The sequence below is a fragment of the Rhinoderma darwinii genome, chromosome 9 (genome assembly GCF_050947455.1).
Source record: "Rhinoderma darwinii isolate aRhiDar2 chromosome 9, aRhiDar2.hap1, whole genome shotgun sequence".
In the NCBI taxonomy this organism is placed as follows: domain Eukaryota; kingdom Metazoa; phylum Chordata; class Amphibia; order Anura; family Rhinodermatidae; genus Rhinoderma; species Rhinoderma darwinii.
Window position 1 is genome coordinate 103448076 of NC_134695.1, and position 14242 is coordinate 103462317.

The window sequence follows — 14242 nt, forward strand, 5'->3', positions numbered from 1 at the left end:
AACACAGGTCCGTGCGAGGTGCGTGAAAATCATGCGCGTTGCACGGATGTATTACACGTTCGTCTGAATAAGCCCTAACAATAAGGCCCAGTTCACAGAGTTTTTGGGCCTTGATATTGACTCGGACACTGCGTCAGAATCAGCACCAAAAAACTTCCAAAACCGTCTCCCATTGATTTAATCTGAAATCAATGGGAGCCAGTCGCGGAAAAAAGAAAAAGCAGCACGTCCTTTCTTGCCGCGGTTCCGCCTCTGACCTCCTATCAAAATCAATGGGAGGCAGAAAATGCATTTTTCGCTGCGTTTTTTGTCTGCTGTCCTCAATCGCCGCGGGCAAAAAACGTGGCAAGATAGTGTGGGCAGGTCAAAATGTGCCTCAAAATTCAGTGCGCGCTTCCAGGCGTGGGAGTTTGCGGGTGCGCGCGATCGGTCGCGCGGGCGGTGTTTGACGGCCCCCATGACGAGAGGGGGGGACCGCAGCTCACGACAATCTTTTGGTGAAAAAAAACGGGCCCCATTGCAGGGGCCTGTTTTTTTTCTACCAAAGGCAAGTCGCGGCAGTTGCCGGGCCCCCCTTTCAATTAGGTTTGGACGGGCCCCTCACATTAGTACCCCTAATACCCTCCTGATGGTGGTCCTGGGTAGCATGATATAGTGCTGGACGGAGTACCGTTAACAGGCGGTGCCACGGTAGGGGGGCCCAGAAAATTTAGCTGTATGGGGCCCTGAAATACCTGATGAATACACCACTGGATAGAATTGGATGCATTGTCTCAACAGACAGTATCATACGTGATAAACTTAGATACATAGCCCCAGCAGACGGTATCACACATAATAGACAAGCGTGAATCTCGCTGTTAGGCTTAGATACAGGACCCCAGCAGACAGTAATCTTATACAGTATAAGATTACTGTCTGCTGGGGTCCTGTGTCTAAGCCTGCCTTGTGGTAAGCTTAGATACATGGTCCAACAGACAGTATCACACATGGGCCCTGTATCTAAGCTTACCACAAGGCAGGCTTAGATACAGGACCACAGAAGGCAGTAATGATGTAACACTTACCCAGCTCTTCTCCTAACACCATTCAGCGTTGTGACGTCATGCGCTGTGCACAGCATCATGACGCAAGAAGACGTCAGGACTTCCGCTGCGCTCGGGAAGTATGTGTTGTTACTATAGTAACAGGGGCACGTGTATTTTATGACATAGGCCCCAGTTACTATAGTAAATTGTTATAGGCGCTGCCCGGTCGTAATTGCGACCCCTGTAGTGGCAGTCGCCTGGGGATCCGGGGCACTGGGCCAAAGATCCGGGGCTTGGGCCCCGGAGGTCCAGTGCTAGCGACGCCCCTGCTCTAGGCTCCTCTCTTCTACTTGTCCTACTACCTGTATTAGTGATCCTGGACGAGGTGTGAGGTTCTCTAATTTGTAAATATTAATATAAATTATTATGACTAATATTAAAATAATAATTACAATATTCCAAATACACTATATATTAATGTGGACTCTAAATAAATGTTATGAGGTTGGTTCCGGTGCTGTATTTATGTACTGAGCTTGGTTCTGGTAGTAATATATATATATATATATATATATATATATATATATATATATATATAGACAAAAAAAGAGGACTGGAGCAGCACTGTGATTGAACGCCTAACTAGGCAGGTGCTAAGCTTCAAAATAAAGGAGTGACCTCTCCTTGTATGCTGTACGTCCAAGTAAAGAGAAAGCAAAGCAGCATGGATTTATTTGTCCAACATCAAACCACAAGCTTGAAAATGCCTTCATAGAGAAGCTGAAACGTTGTTGTTTGATGTTGGACAAATAAATCTATTTTTTTCTGATCGCTGCTTCGCTTTCTCTTTACTTGGACGTATATATATACTGCTAAATCTACTTACAATAGGGAGGTTCTTCGTGCACATTTTGATCAAATTGTGTGAGCCCACCTGCCACGACAAGACGACCTCTATGAGGTGGGAACCTACTCTGCACATACACCCAGAACTGGGACTAAGCCTACATATATATATAAAAAAAATAGAGACAGTCACTAACCCCACATATATGAATCACATAAACAACACAAAAATTTGAACAGCACATTCCAGTAAAATTAAACAAAACGTGTATACAGGTGCAAGAACGTCCGTGACTACAAATTTATACAGCACACAAGAAGAAAAAAAGGTTGTACCTACCATCCCCAGATATATGTAGGCTTAGTCCCAGTTCTGGGTGTATGTTCTGCGGATAGCGGATATATATATATATATATATATATATATATATATATATATATATATATATATATAAAAAAACAGAATCTCATTACGTAAATACAGCACCAGAACCAACCTCATAACATATATATACTACCAGAACCAAGCCTAGTACATACATAAAGCCCCAGAACCAAGCTCGGTACATAAGTACAGCACCAGAACAAAGCACAGTACATAAATACAGCACCAGAACAAAGTTCAGAGGAGTAACCCCAGGTGTAGAGGTTCAATACTTGTATAAAGTCTTTATTTAATCTAAAAATCCATTTTAATTATCTAGATTTAAATTTTACAGTTCTGTCTCCACCACTTGTCTGTCTATTATTTAAGCAGCATCTATGGCTGATTACTATACCCACGCATGTTTCATAATGCGAGACAAGCGGTTATAAAAGATCAGATAAGCCTGTCCATTACCAATATGGCGCTTGTATTGTGCTCCATAACATTGCACAGGTACGGGGATATACTTAGTATTTACCTGCCGTAGCACGGATCTGCACTTACGCCTGGACATTATTGTTCCACTTTGATGAGTTTTAAACTTTGGAGGACGCTGAGAGTTGATGGGGAGGGGGGGGGGGATAATTATTAAAACATTATACATTCTGTTCACAATTAATTATTTAGACTTGTGGTCCATTTTGAACAATTATTGCACTTTTTTGTCGTTATTTATCATTGTTACATATTTTAAATCCTACATGAATTATAGTTATCTAAATGGATGTGCTCGGCAATATCTGATGTAGACATATATACACAATATGGACAAAAGTATTGGGACACACCTCTAAATCATTGAACTCAGGCGTTTCATTCAGTGCCAATACCACAGGTGTATAAAGTCCAGCACCTCGCCATGCAGTCGCCTTTACAAACATTCGTGAAAGAATGGGTCGTTGTTACAGAGCTCACTGAATCCAAGCGTGGTACTGTAACACAATGCCATGGATACAAGTCGTGAGTTTGTTACATAGTTAGTACGGTTGAAAAAAGACATATGTCCATCAAGTTCAACCAAGTTTGTGCAGTTTCTTCCCCCCTAGATATTCCACGATCACCTGTGAGTGGTATTATTGTAAAGTGGGAGCGTTTATTAACCACAGGAACTCAGCCACGAATGGCAGACTACGTGAAGTTTCAGAGAGGGGTCTCCGAGTTCTAAGGCACATAGTGAACAAAAGTCGCCAACGCTCTGCTGACCCAATAACTGCAGAGATCCCAACCAACTCTGTCATTATCACCACAAAAACGGTGCCCTGGGAGCTTCATGGCATGGCAGATCAGCTGCACTCCAGCATTAAATCATCAAGCACAATGCCAAGCGACAGATGGAGTGGTGTAAAGCCGCCACCACTGGACCCTGGAGCAGTGGAACGTGTTCTGTGGAGGGATGAATCACGCTTCTCTATCTGGAGTCTGATGGATGAGTCTTGGTTTGGTGAATGCCCGGAGAATGTTACCTGCCTGACTGCATTCTGCCAACCGTAAAGTTTGGTGGCTGAGGATAATGCCATGGGGTTGTTTTTCAGGGGTTGGTCTAGGTCCCTTCATTGCAGTGAAGGGAAATGCTTCAGCATACCAAGACATTTTGGACAATCCAACATTGTGGGAACGGTTTGGCTCTTTTCGGTTTTCCGGCATGACTGTGCCCTAGTGCACATAGGAATAATTACAATTGTTTTATCCTAGATGTTTTATATTAACCATTCAGATAGCCATATACGGGTCTGTGTGTACGATGATGTCAGGCCACACGTTCTCTTAGGTAGATTATAAATCATGTATTGTTAGTCTGGTACAGCGTTATGTGATGTTGGTTTTGTCAGGAAAGACTTATCTATCTTAGCCATGGTGACCGGTTAGTTGTCGTCATCAACTATTCAGAATAGACAGGATTATGCTTTATGTTTTTTAAATGCATTAATAACCTGGATCCATACGGTTCAAAGCCAAATGGAGATGAATTTACCGGCTGACGTTTCAGACTGTTGGCTTTGTTCCTGTAGTTCACACTTGACTTCATATTTATTTTCACACCCCTCCAAGTCCTTAGACTTGCATTGCATAGGGGAACTCCATTGCTTCAGGAAATATAGAACACATCTCACCACTAGAAAATATCCCCCTCCGTCCAAAATAAACCTTTGAGTTTAGAACACGGCAAATTTCACATCATTGTTCTGCAAAGAAAGATGGTTTTCAGGAAAGACTATACGGAGAGCACAAAAAGTTGCAGGTAAACACTTATTTGTCAACATGGTCTCTGTAACATTTTAGTTACAACTAACCTATTTAAGGATTATTATTATTCGCCATGAAGTCAGTTTTAACTCCCGTTGACCATGTGGTCTTCTCAACGGCCTGCTCACAATTTTTTTTTTCTTTTTAGTATTTATCCATCTTATTGTACGTCCAAAAATAGGCTAACTCCAGGTTGGCTCTGGTCATAGATGAACTGGTTTGATTCTTTCATTTTTGTCTTGCTTCAACACTAAATCTGTACTTGAATCTTGATGGCCATAATTGCCTCTTTAAAGGCTCTGTACAATTTTGAAAGGAATTTTTTTAAACTAAATCAATGATTTATGTGTTTTTAAACAACTTTTGAACTGACATTTATTTAAAAAAAAAAAGGTTTTTTTTTATGATAAAAGCTCTATCTTTCTGTCTGAGCTGAATCCGTCAGTTTAGTTGAACTGAAGGCTTGGCTAAGAGCTGTCCTGCGTGTCTCTGAAACACAGGATTCACATAATACCGATCACATCTATGTCATTAACTTAGATGTGATTGATATTAGCTGGTTTTTGTCAGAGACATGCTGGTCCCACTTTCAGCTGAGCGGTCAGTTCAGCTGAACTAACGGACTTGGCTCAGACAGAACGATACAGATTCTATGTATACAGGTCACAATGAAGCTGTATTGTAAAAAGTATAAAAAAAAATTAAAGTCTATTTAAAAGTTGTTTAAAGGGTAACTAAACTTTCAGAAACCTTCTGACATGTCATAGTGACATGCCATGGTGACGTGTCGGAAGTTTTGATCGATGGGGGTCCGAGCGCTGTGACCTCCACCTCCACTTCGTGTCCGATTGGCTTTTCTTGGAAAGCTGAGCAGTTGGTGTACGGGCTCATAGACTTTCTATTGCGTCCGTACACCAACTGCTTGGCTACCCAAGAATAGACGATCAGAAACTAAGCGGCTCAGCGCTCACCCGAGCGATTTTGCCACTTCGTTTTAGTGATTGGTGGGGGTCTCAGTACTCGGCGGACTCCCACCGATCAAAACGAAAAATACGTTTTCTGAAAGTTTAGTTAACCTTTAAAAATAGACAAAACATTTATTAAAAAAAAAAATCCTTTCAAAAAGTGTTCATAGTCTAAGTATTTTGTTTGTCTTCCAGCCATCCACATTACCACTCACGATATCCTGTGCATTTAGAGATACTCTTCTGGAGACCACTATGTACGGCCGAGCTGCCAGTTTCCTTTGACTTTTCTGATTAACAAGGAGTTTCTGCCCACAGAACTGGCACTCGCTGAATGGTTTTATTTTACGCACTATTCCCTAGAGCAGGACATCTCACAATATTTACAAAAAATTGCCTTAATTAAAAGGTCTCTTGACCCAGTAGAACACTAAAATAAGATGAAAAGTAGCCCGTTATGTTGCTAAACTATCAATGGGGAGCACCACACGGGTGCAAAACGCCATATGTGCCTTGCCTTTTTATTTACCATTTATTACTTCACTTTTGCATTCCCCTTATGAAATCACCAATACTGGAGATGGAAACTTGTTGGAATTTTTTTGTTTTGTTATTGCCTGTGTATATAAACTCTTGGTGGTGTTAAGACATATTTGTTAGGGTGAAACAAGAACGCTGAGGGGCAACTTTTTTTGTGGGGTCGCCCTTTACAGTTCGGGTGCTTTGCTTTGTAAGAAAACTGGTATTTGTGGCATATTATTATCAATATAAATCTGACTTACAGAGTCCCAGGTGATGTAATATTGTATTTTCAAATTTGTGTGATCTGTGTTTAATAAAATAATAAAATTCAGTTGTTTTTTTTAAAATGTAGAATTAAAAAGGGATGTTTTACTTTTATAAGGACTATTTGGTTGTTTTTGTAATTCCTGTGGTCCGTTAAAGGGGTTTTCCACCTTCTGACAACTGATGACCTATCCACCGGATAGGTCATCATTATATCATCTGTGTGGGTCCGACGCTTAGGCCCTGCACCGATCAGCCGCTCGGGTGGCCTGCGGGCATCGGATGTTATGGCACATAATGCTACGTACGGAGCCGGGAAGCAGTTGGCTCCATACATAGCATAGAGGCCGTGATGCGGAACTGCAGGTCCGCTCCTATGCACTTAAATAGCGAAGTGCTTCCGGCATGTACGTCCGGTGCACGGAGGCACTGGATCAGCTGATCTGTGCAGGGTTCGGGTGTCGGACGCCCACAGATCATGTGCTGATCCGGTGGATAGGTCATCAGTTGTCGGAAGGTGGAAAACCCCTTTAACATATTTTGGAAGTTGGTGAGATTTACGATCAACCTGCCAGTTTCCTTTGACGTCTCATTAACCAGCAGTTTTTGGCCATAGAACCGACGCTTACTGAATGTTTTTTGTTTTTCGCACTATTCTTTAGAGCAGGGCTTCTTACATTTTTAAAAATCACGTAAATTTAACTTAAAATTTGAAATATGTTAACTTTTCTTGGATTTACCTTCTGTGTAGCGATGTTTGGTCAAGTTCTAAATCAATGTTCTGTTTCCTTTCCTACAGTAAGCGGTAATTGGGAAACCATGACCAGGATAAAGGTTATGGTCTCTGTCATTGCAATAGTGATATTCCTTAAAAAAAATTTCCTGGTTAAATTACACCAAAAAACAAATATTGATTTGCCAACCAGAGAAATACAATCAACGAAGGCTCATCTTCTCATTCTTTCCACCTGGAGGTCTGGATCATCTCTGGTTGGTCAATTCTTCAGCCAGCACCCTGATGTCTTCTACTTGATGGAACCAGCTTGGCATGTATGGAAGCCTTTGTCAAATTACAGCGCCCACGTTCTTCATATGGCAGTAAGAGACATGGTCCGATCAGTCTTCAAATGCGATATGTCTGCATTTGATATATACATAGAAAATAAGAAGAATATTTCCGACTTGTTCCAATGGTATTCCAGTAGGGCTCTCTGTTTACCTCCTGCATGCGATTCCTTTCCTCGTTTCAACATCACAAATGAATCAACTTGTAGGAAACTTTGTGGAAAATATCCATTTGGCAAAGTTGAAGAAATATGTGACACGTATACCCATATTGTTGTCAAAGAGGTTTGATTTTTTGACATCACAGTACTGTATCCTCTTCTCAAAGACCCTTCCTTAAATCTGAAAATTCTCCATTTGGTACGTGACCCTCGAGCTGTTGGGAAGTCTCGTGGACAGGCTCCGAGAGCTCTTGCCGGTGATAATGGCATGATCCTCAACACAAACGGCACAAAAATAAATGACACAAACTATGACGTCTTACGTAAAATCTGTGAGAGTCACGTTAACATGTACAAAATGGCCACCCACAAACCTCCTCCAATCCTGAAGGGAAAATACATGTTGCTCAGATATGAAGATTTGGTGCGAAACCCATTAAGAAAAGTGGAGGAGATGTATAAATTTGCAAATTTGAAGTTGACTGATCCGCTTGCTCAATGGATCTATAATATAACGCATGGTGAAGGGCCAGGCAAACGAAGAGAAGCCTTTGAAACCACTCCAAGAGATGCAGTAAATGTGTCTGAAGCTTGGAGAAGCGTTCTTCCCTTTAAGAAAGTAGAACAAATACAGGACGTATGCAAGGAAGCCTTGTCAACCTTTATGTACCAGTTTATGAATTCAGAGGAAGAGCAGAAAGATTTGTCTAGAGATTTTATACTGCCAATGGAAATTAATTAAAATATTGTTGCAAAGGTCCAGATTAAACAGTGCCTTAAAATAAGGAGCATATAACAAACACAAATAATTTCAAAATTACTTGCATTTTTATATGGGATTTAGGCCTTATTCACACGAACGTGTATTACGTCCGTGATACGCGCGTGAAAATCACGCACGTCGCACGAACCTGTTAGTGAATGTGGCCGTTCAGACAGTCCGTGATTTTCACGCAGCGTGTGTCCGCTGCGTAAACCTCACGACATGTCCTATACTAGGCCATTTTTCGCACATCGCGCACCCATTGAAGTCAATGGGGGCGTGAAAAATCGCACACGGCACACGGAAGCACTTCCGTGTGACGCGCGTGATTTGCGCAACAGTAGATAAAGAAATTAGCACTTCCTTCATTTCTTTTTCTAAACTTCAAAACCGTGTGTCATAAGCATGGCATATGCGTGAAAATCACGCAGCCACGCAGCACATACTGATGAAACACGCAACTGCAATGCGCAAAAAAAACGCAGCGTTTTTTGCGCGAGCAAAACGCACACATTCGTGTGAATAAGGCCTTAGGGGTAGATTTACAGTCACTGTGAACAGATAGGTAGTTATTAACCCCTTGAGTACCCAGCTCATTTTGGCCTTGAGGACCAGACCCATTTTTTCAAATCTGACATGTGTCACTTTATGTGGTAATAACTCTGGAATGCTTTTACCTATCCAATTGATTCTGAGATTGTTTTCTCGTGACACATTGCACTTTAGGTTAGTGCAAAAATTTGGTCGATAAATTCATTGCTTATTTGTGAAAAACACCAAAATTTAGAGAAAATATGAAGAAATTATGATTTTTCCAATTTTAAATGTATCTGCTTGTAAAACAGATAGTTATACCACACAAAATAGTTACCAATTAACATTTCCCATATGTCTACTTTATGTTTGCATCGTTTTTTGAACATTCTTTTATTTTTCTATGACCTCACAAGGCTTAGAACTTTAGCAGCAATTTCTCATATTTTTAAGAAAATGTCAAAAAGCTATTTTTTCAGGGACGAGTTCAGTTCTGAAGTGGTTTTGAGTGCCCTATATATTAGAAACCCCCATAAAACACCCCATTTTGAAAACGGCACCCCTCAAAGTATCCAAAACAGCATTCAGAAAGTGTTTCAACCTTTTAGGCGTTTTACAGGAATTGAAGGAAAGTAGAGCTGAAATTTTCAAATTTCATTTTTTTTTACAAAATTCATATGTAATAAAAAAAATTCTATACCACAGAAGGTTTCACCTGAGAAACACAACTCAATATTTATTGCCCAGATTCTGCAGTTTTTAGAAATATCCCACATGTGGCCCTAGTGCGCTAATGGACTGAAACACAGGCCTCAGAAGCAAAGGAGCACCTCTTGGATTTTGGGGCCTCCCTTTTTCAGAATATATTTTAGGCACCATGTCAGGTTTGAAGAGGTCTTGTGGTGCCAAAACAGTGGAAACCCCCAAAAGTGACCCCCATTTTTTAAACTACACCCCTCAGGGAATTTATCTAGGGGTATAGTTAGCATTTTGACCCCACAGGTATTTTGCTATATTTTCTGGAGTTAGTCTGTGAAAATGAAAATCTACTTTTTTTCTGGAAAAACGTAAAAATGTCTAATTTTTGCAAGAAATAAAGGAGAGAAAGCACCCCAACATTTGTAAAGCAATTTCTCCCGATTACGGAAATACCCAATAAGTGGTAATAAACTGCTGTTTGGACCCACAGCAGGGCTCAGAATGGAAGGACCCCCATTTGGATTTTGGAGCTCTGATTTTACTGGAATGGTTTTCGGTGCCGTGTCACGTTTGCAACGCCCTCGAGGGACCTAAACAGTGGAATCCCCCCAAAAGTGACCCCATTTTGGAAACTACACCCCTCAAGGAATTTTTCTAGTGGTATAGTTAGCATTTTGACCCCACAGGTTTTTTGCTGAATTTATTGGAATTAGTCTGTGAAGATGAAAAGAGACTTTTTTTTGGAAAAAAAACAGAATTTTCTAATTTTTATAAGGAATAAAGGAGAAAAAGCACCTCAACATTTGTAAAGCAATTTCTCCTGATTACGGTAATACCCCATATGTGGTAATAAACTGCTGTTTGGACCCACGGCAGGGCTCAGAAGGGACGGAGCACCATTTGGATTTTGCAGCTCAGATTTTGCTGAATTGGTTTTTGGGGGCCATGTCGCATTTGCAGAGTCCCTGAAGTACCAGTACAGTAGAAATTCCCCAGATGTGATCCCAATTTGGAGGCTATACCCCTGAAAGAATTAAATTAGAGGTGTTTTATAGATTTTATTAGAATTGGTCCGTGAAAATGAAAACATTTTTTTTTTCCAATAACCTGTAGATTTAGCTCAGAATTTTTCATTTCCACAAGGAATACAGGAGAAAAGACACCCCAAAATGTGTTACACAATTTCTCCTGAGTACGGAAATACCCCATATGTGGTTGTAAACGGCTATTTGGACATACGGCAAGGGTCTAAACGGAAAAAGTGCAATTTCGTTTTTGGAGTGGAGATTTTACAAAATTTGTTTTTGACGCCATGTTGCATTGCGCTGAGGTACCAGTACAGTGAAAACTCCCGAGAAGTGACCCCATTTAGGAAACTACACCCCTCAAGGAATTCATCTAGAAGTGTAGTGAGCATTTTGACCCCACAAGGTTTTGCAGAAATTAGTGCACAGATGTTGCAGATTGAAAATTGACATTTTCCACAAATATGCCATTTCAGTGCCCAATGTGTTGGGCCCAGCTTGTACCACTGGAGACACACACCCCATAAATTGTTAAGCGGTTCTCCAGAGTACGGTAATACCCCATATGTGGGCACACTGCCAGGCCCAGAAGGAGCGCCATTTGGCTTTTGGAGCGCAGATTTTGCTTGGTAGTTTTGTTTAGTGTTTTACTGGTGTTTCAGTTTATAATGTGGGGGCATATGTAAGCTGGGCGGAGTGTATCAGGGTATATGTAAGCTGGGCGGAGTACATCAGGGTATATGTAAGCTGGGCGGAGTACATCAGGGTATATGTAAGCTGGGCGGAGTACATCAGGGTATATGTAAGCTGGGCGGAGTACATCAGGGTATATGTAAGCTGGGCGGAGTACATCAGGGTATATGTAAGCTGGGCGGAGTATATCAGGGTATATGTAAGCTGGGCGGAGTTCATCAGGGTATATGTAAGCTGTGCGGAGTACATCAGGGTATATGTAAGCTGGGCGGAGTTCATCAGGGTATATGTAAGCTGGGCGGAGTTCATCAGGGTATATGTTAGCTGGGCAGAGTGTATCAGGGTATATGTAAACTGTGCGGAGTACATCAGGGTATATGTAAGCTATGTGGAGTACATCAGGATATATGTAAGCTATGTGGAGTACATCAGGGTATATGTAAGCTGTGCGGAGTACATCAGGGTATATGTAAGCTGGGCGGAGTTCATCAGGGTATATGTTAGCTGGGCGGAGTGTATCAGGGTATATGTAAACTGTGCGGAGTACATCAGGGTATATGTAAGCTGTGTGGAGTACATCAGGGTATATGTAAGCTGGGCGGAGTACATCAGGGTATATGTAAGCTAGGCGGAGTACATCAGGGTATATGTAAGCTAGGCGGAGTACATCAGGGTATATGTAAGCTGGGCGGAGTACATCAGGGTATATGTAAGCTGGGCGGAGTACATCAGGGTATATGTAAGCTGGGCGGAGTACATCAGGGTATATGTAAGCTGGGCGGAGTACATCAGGGTATATGTAAGCTGGGCGGAGTACATCAGGGTATATGTAAGCTAGGCGGAGTACATCAGGGTATATGTAAGCTATGTGGAGTACATCAGGGTATATGTAAGCTGGGCGGAGTACATCAGGGTATATGTAAGCTGGGCGGAGTACATCAGCGTATATGTAAGCTATGTGGAGTACATCAGGGTATATGTAAGCTGGGCGGAGTGCAACAGGGTATATGTAAGCTGGGCGGAGTGCAACAGGGTATATGTAAACTGCGGAGTACATCAGGGTATATGTAAGCTGGGCGGAGTACATCAGGGTATATGTAAGCTGTGCTGAGTACATCAGGGTATATGTAAGCTGGGCGGAGTACATCAGGGTATATGTAAGCTGGGCGGAATACATCAGGGTATATGTAAGCTGGGCGGAGTACATCAGGGTATATGTAATCTGTGCGGAGTACATCAGGGTATATGTAAGCTGGGCGGAGTGCAACAGGGTATATGTAAGCTGGGCGGAGTACATCAGGGTATATGTTAGCTGTGCGGAGTACATCAGGGTATATGTTAGCTGTGCGGCGTACATCAGGGTATATGTAAGCTGGGCGGAATACATCAGGGTATATGTAAGCTGGGCGGAGTACATCAGGGTATATGTTAGCTGTGCGGCGTACATCAGGGTTTATGTAATCTGGGCGGAGTACATCAGGGTATATGTAAGCTGGGCGGAGTACATCAGGGTATATGTTAGCTGTGCGGCGTACATCAGGGTATATGTAAGTTGGGTGGAGTGCATCAGTGTATATGTAAGCTGGGCGGAGTACATCAGGGTATATGTTAGCTGTGCGGAGTACATCAGGGTATATGTAAGCTGGGCGGAGTACATCAGGGTATATGTAAGCTGGGCGGAGTACATCAGGGTATATGTTAGCTGTGCGGCGTACATCAGGGTATATGTAATCTGTGCGTAGTACATCAGGGTATATGTAAACTGTGCGGAGTACATCAGGGTATATGTAAGCTGGGCGGAGTACATCAGGGTATATGTAAGCTGGGCGGAATACATCAGGGTATATGTAAGCTGGGCGGAGTACATCAGGGTATATGTAATCTGTGCGGAGTACATCAGGGTATATGTAAGCTGGGCGGAGTGCAACAGGGTATATGTAAGCTGGGCGGAGTACATCAGGGTATATGTTAGCTGTGCGGAGTACATCAGGGTATATGTTAGCTGTGCGGCGTACATCAGGGTATATGTAAGCTGGGCGGAATACATCAGGGTATATGTAAGCTGGGCGGAGTACATCAGGGTATATGTAAGCTGGGCGGAGTGCAACAGGGTATATGTAAGCTGGGCGGAGTACATCAGGGTATATGTAAGCTGGGCGGAGTACATCAGGGTATATGTTAGCTGTGCGGCGTACATCAGGGTATATGTAAGCTGGGCGGAGTACATCAGGGTATATGTAAGCTGGGCGGAGTACATCAGGGTATATGTTAGCTGTGCGGCGTACATCAGGGTATATGTAAGTTGGGCGGAGTGCATCAGTGTATATGTAAGCTGGGCGGAGTACATCAGGGTATATGTAAGCTGTGCGGAGTACATCAGGGTATATGTTAGCTGTGCGGAGTACATCAGGGTATATGTTAGCTGTGCGGAGTACATCAGGGTATATGTAAGCTGTGCGGAGTACATCAGGGTATATGTAAGCTGGGCGGAGTGCAATAGGTCATAATAGGATGATGTAATAATGGGGAAAATGAATAATAAAATGATCCCTGGATAGTGACGTACGCTTTGAACCAATCCTTCATGCACAGGCCGGATTATTGGGTGCAGGAGTCGCACTTCTAAAAGGGTGTCCGTGGTATTGTACAAAACATCCGCACTCCAGTATTGCCTAATCTTTGACGTCTTCACTAGCCCCACATGTAGCACAGACCCCAAAATTTCATAGTTTCTGCTGCATTTACAGGGTCTACCAGTGGGGGCTGCAAATGATGACGTGGGGTTTTAGGTGAAGAACTGCTGCACATATAAATTAGTCTGGGCCGTCGTTTTGCATTATTGCGTTCCAAGAGTCATAACTTTTTATTTTTCCGTTGACGAGCTGTGTGAGTGCTTGATTTTCATGGGACGAGCTGTCGTTTTTATTAGTATCATTTTGGGGTACATGCGATAATTTGATCAGTTTTTATTCCATTTTTTCTGAGGTGAGGAGACCAAAAAACAGA

General features: G+C 42.3%; 1 pseudogene; it reads left to right on the top strand.

Annotated features, from left to right (window-relative positions):
• Positions 1 to 7115: 7115 nt before the first annotated feature.
• LOC142660229 (carbohydrate sulfotransferase 5-like) lies at positions 7116 to 8264 on the top strand (annotated as a pseudogene).
• The last annotated feature ends 5978 nt before the right edge of the window (positions 8265 to 14242 follow it).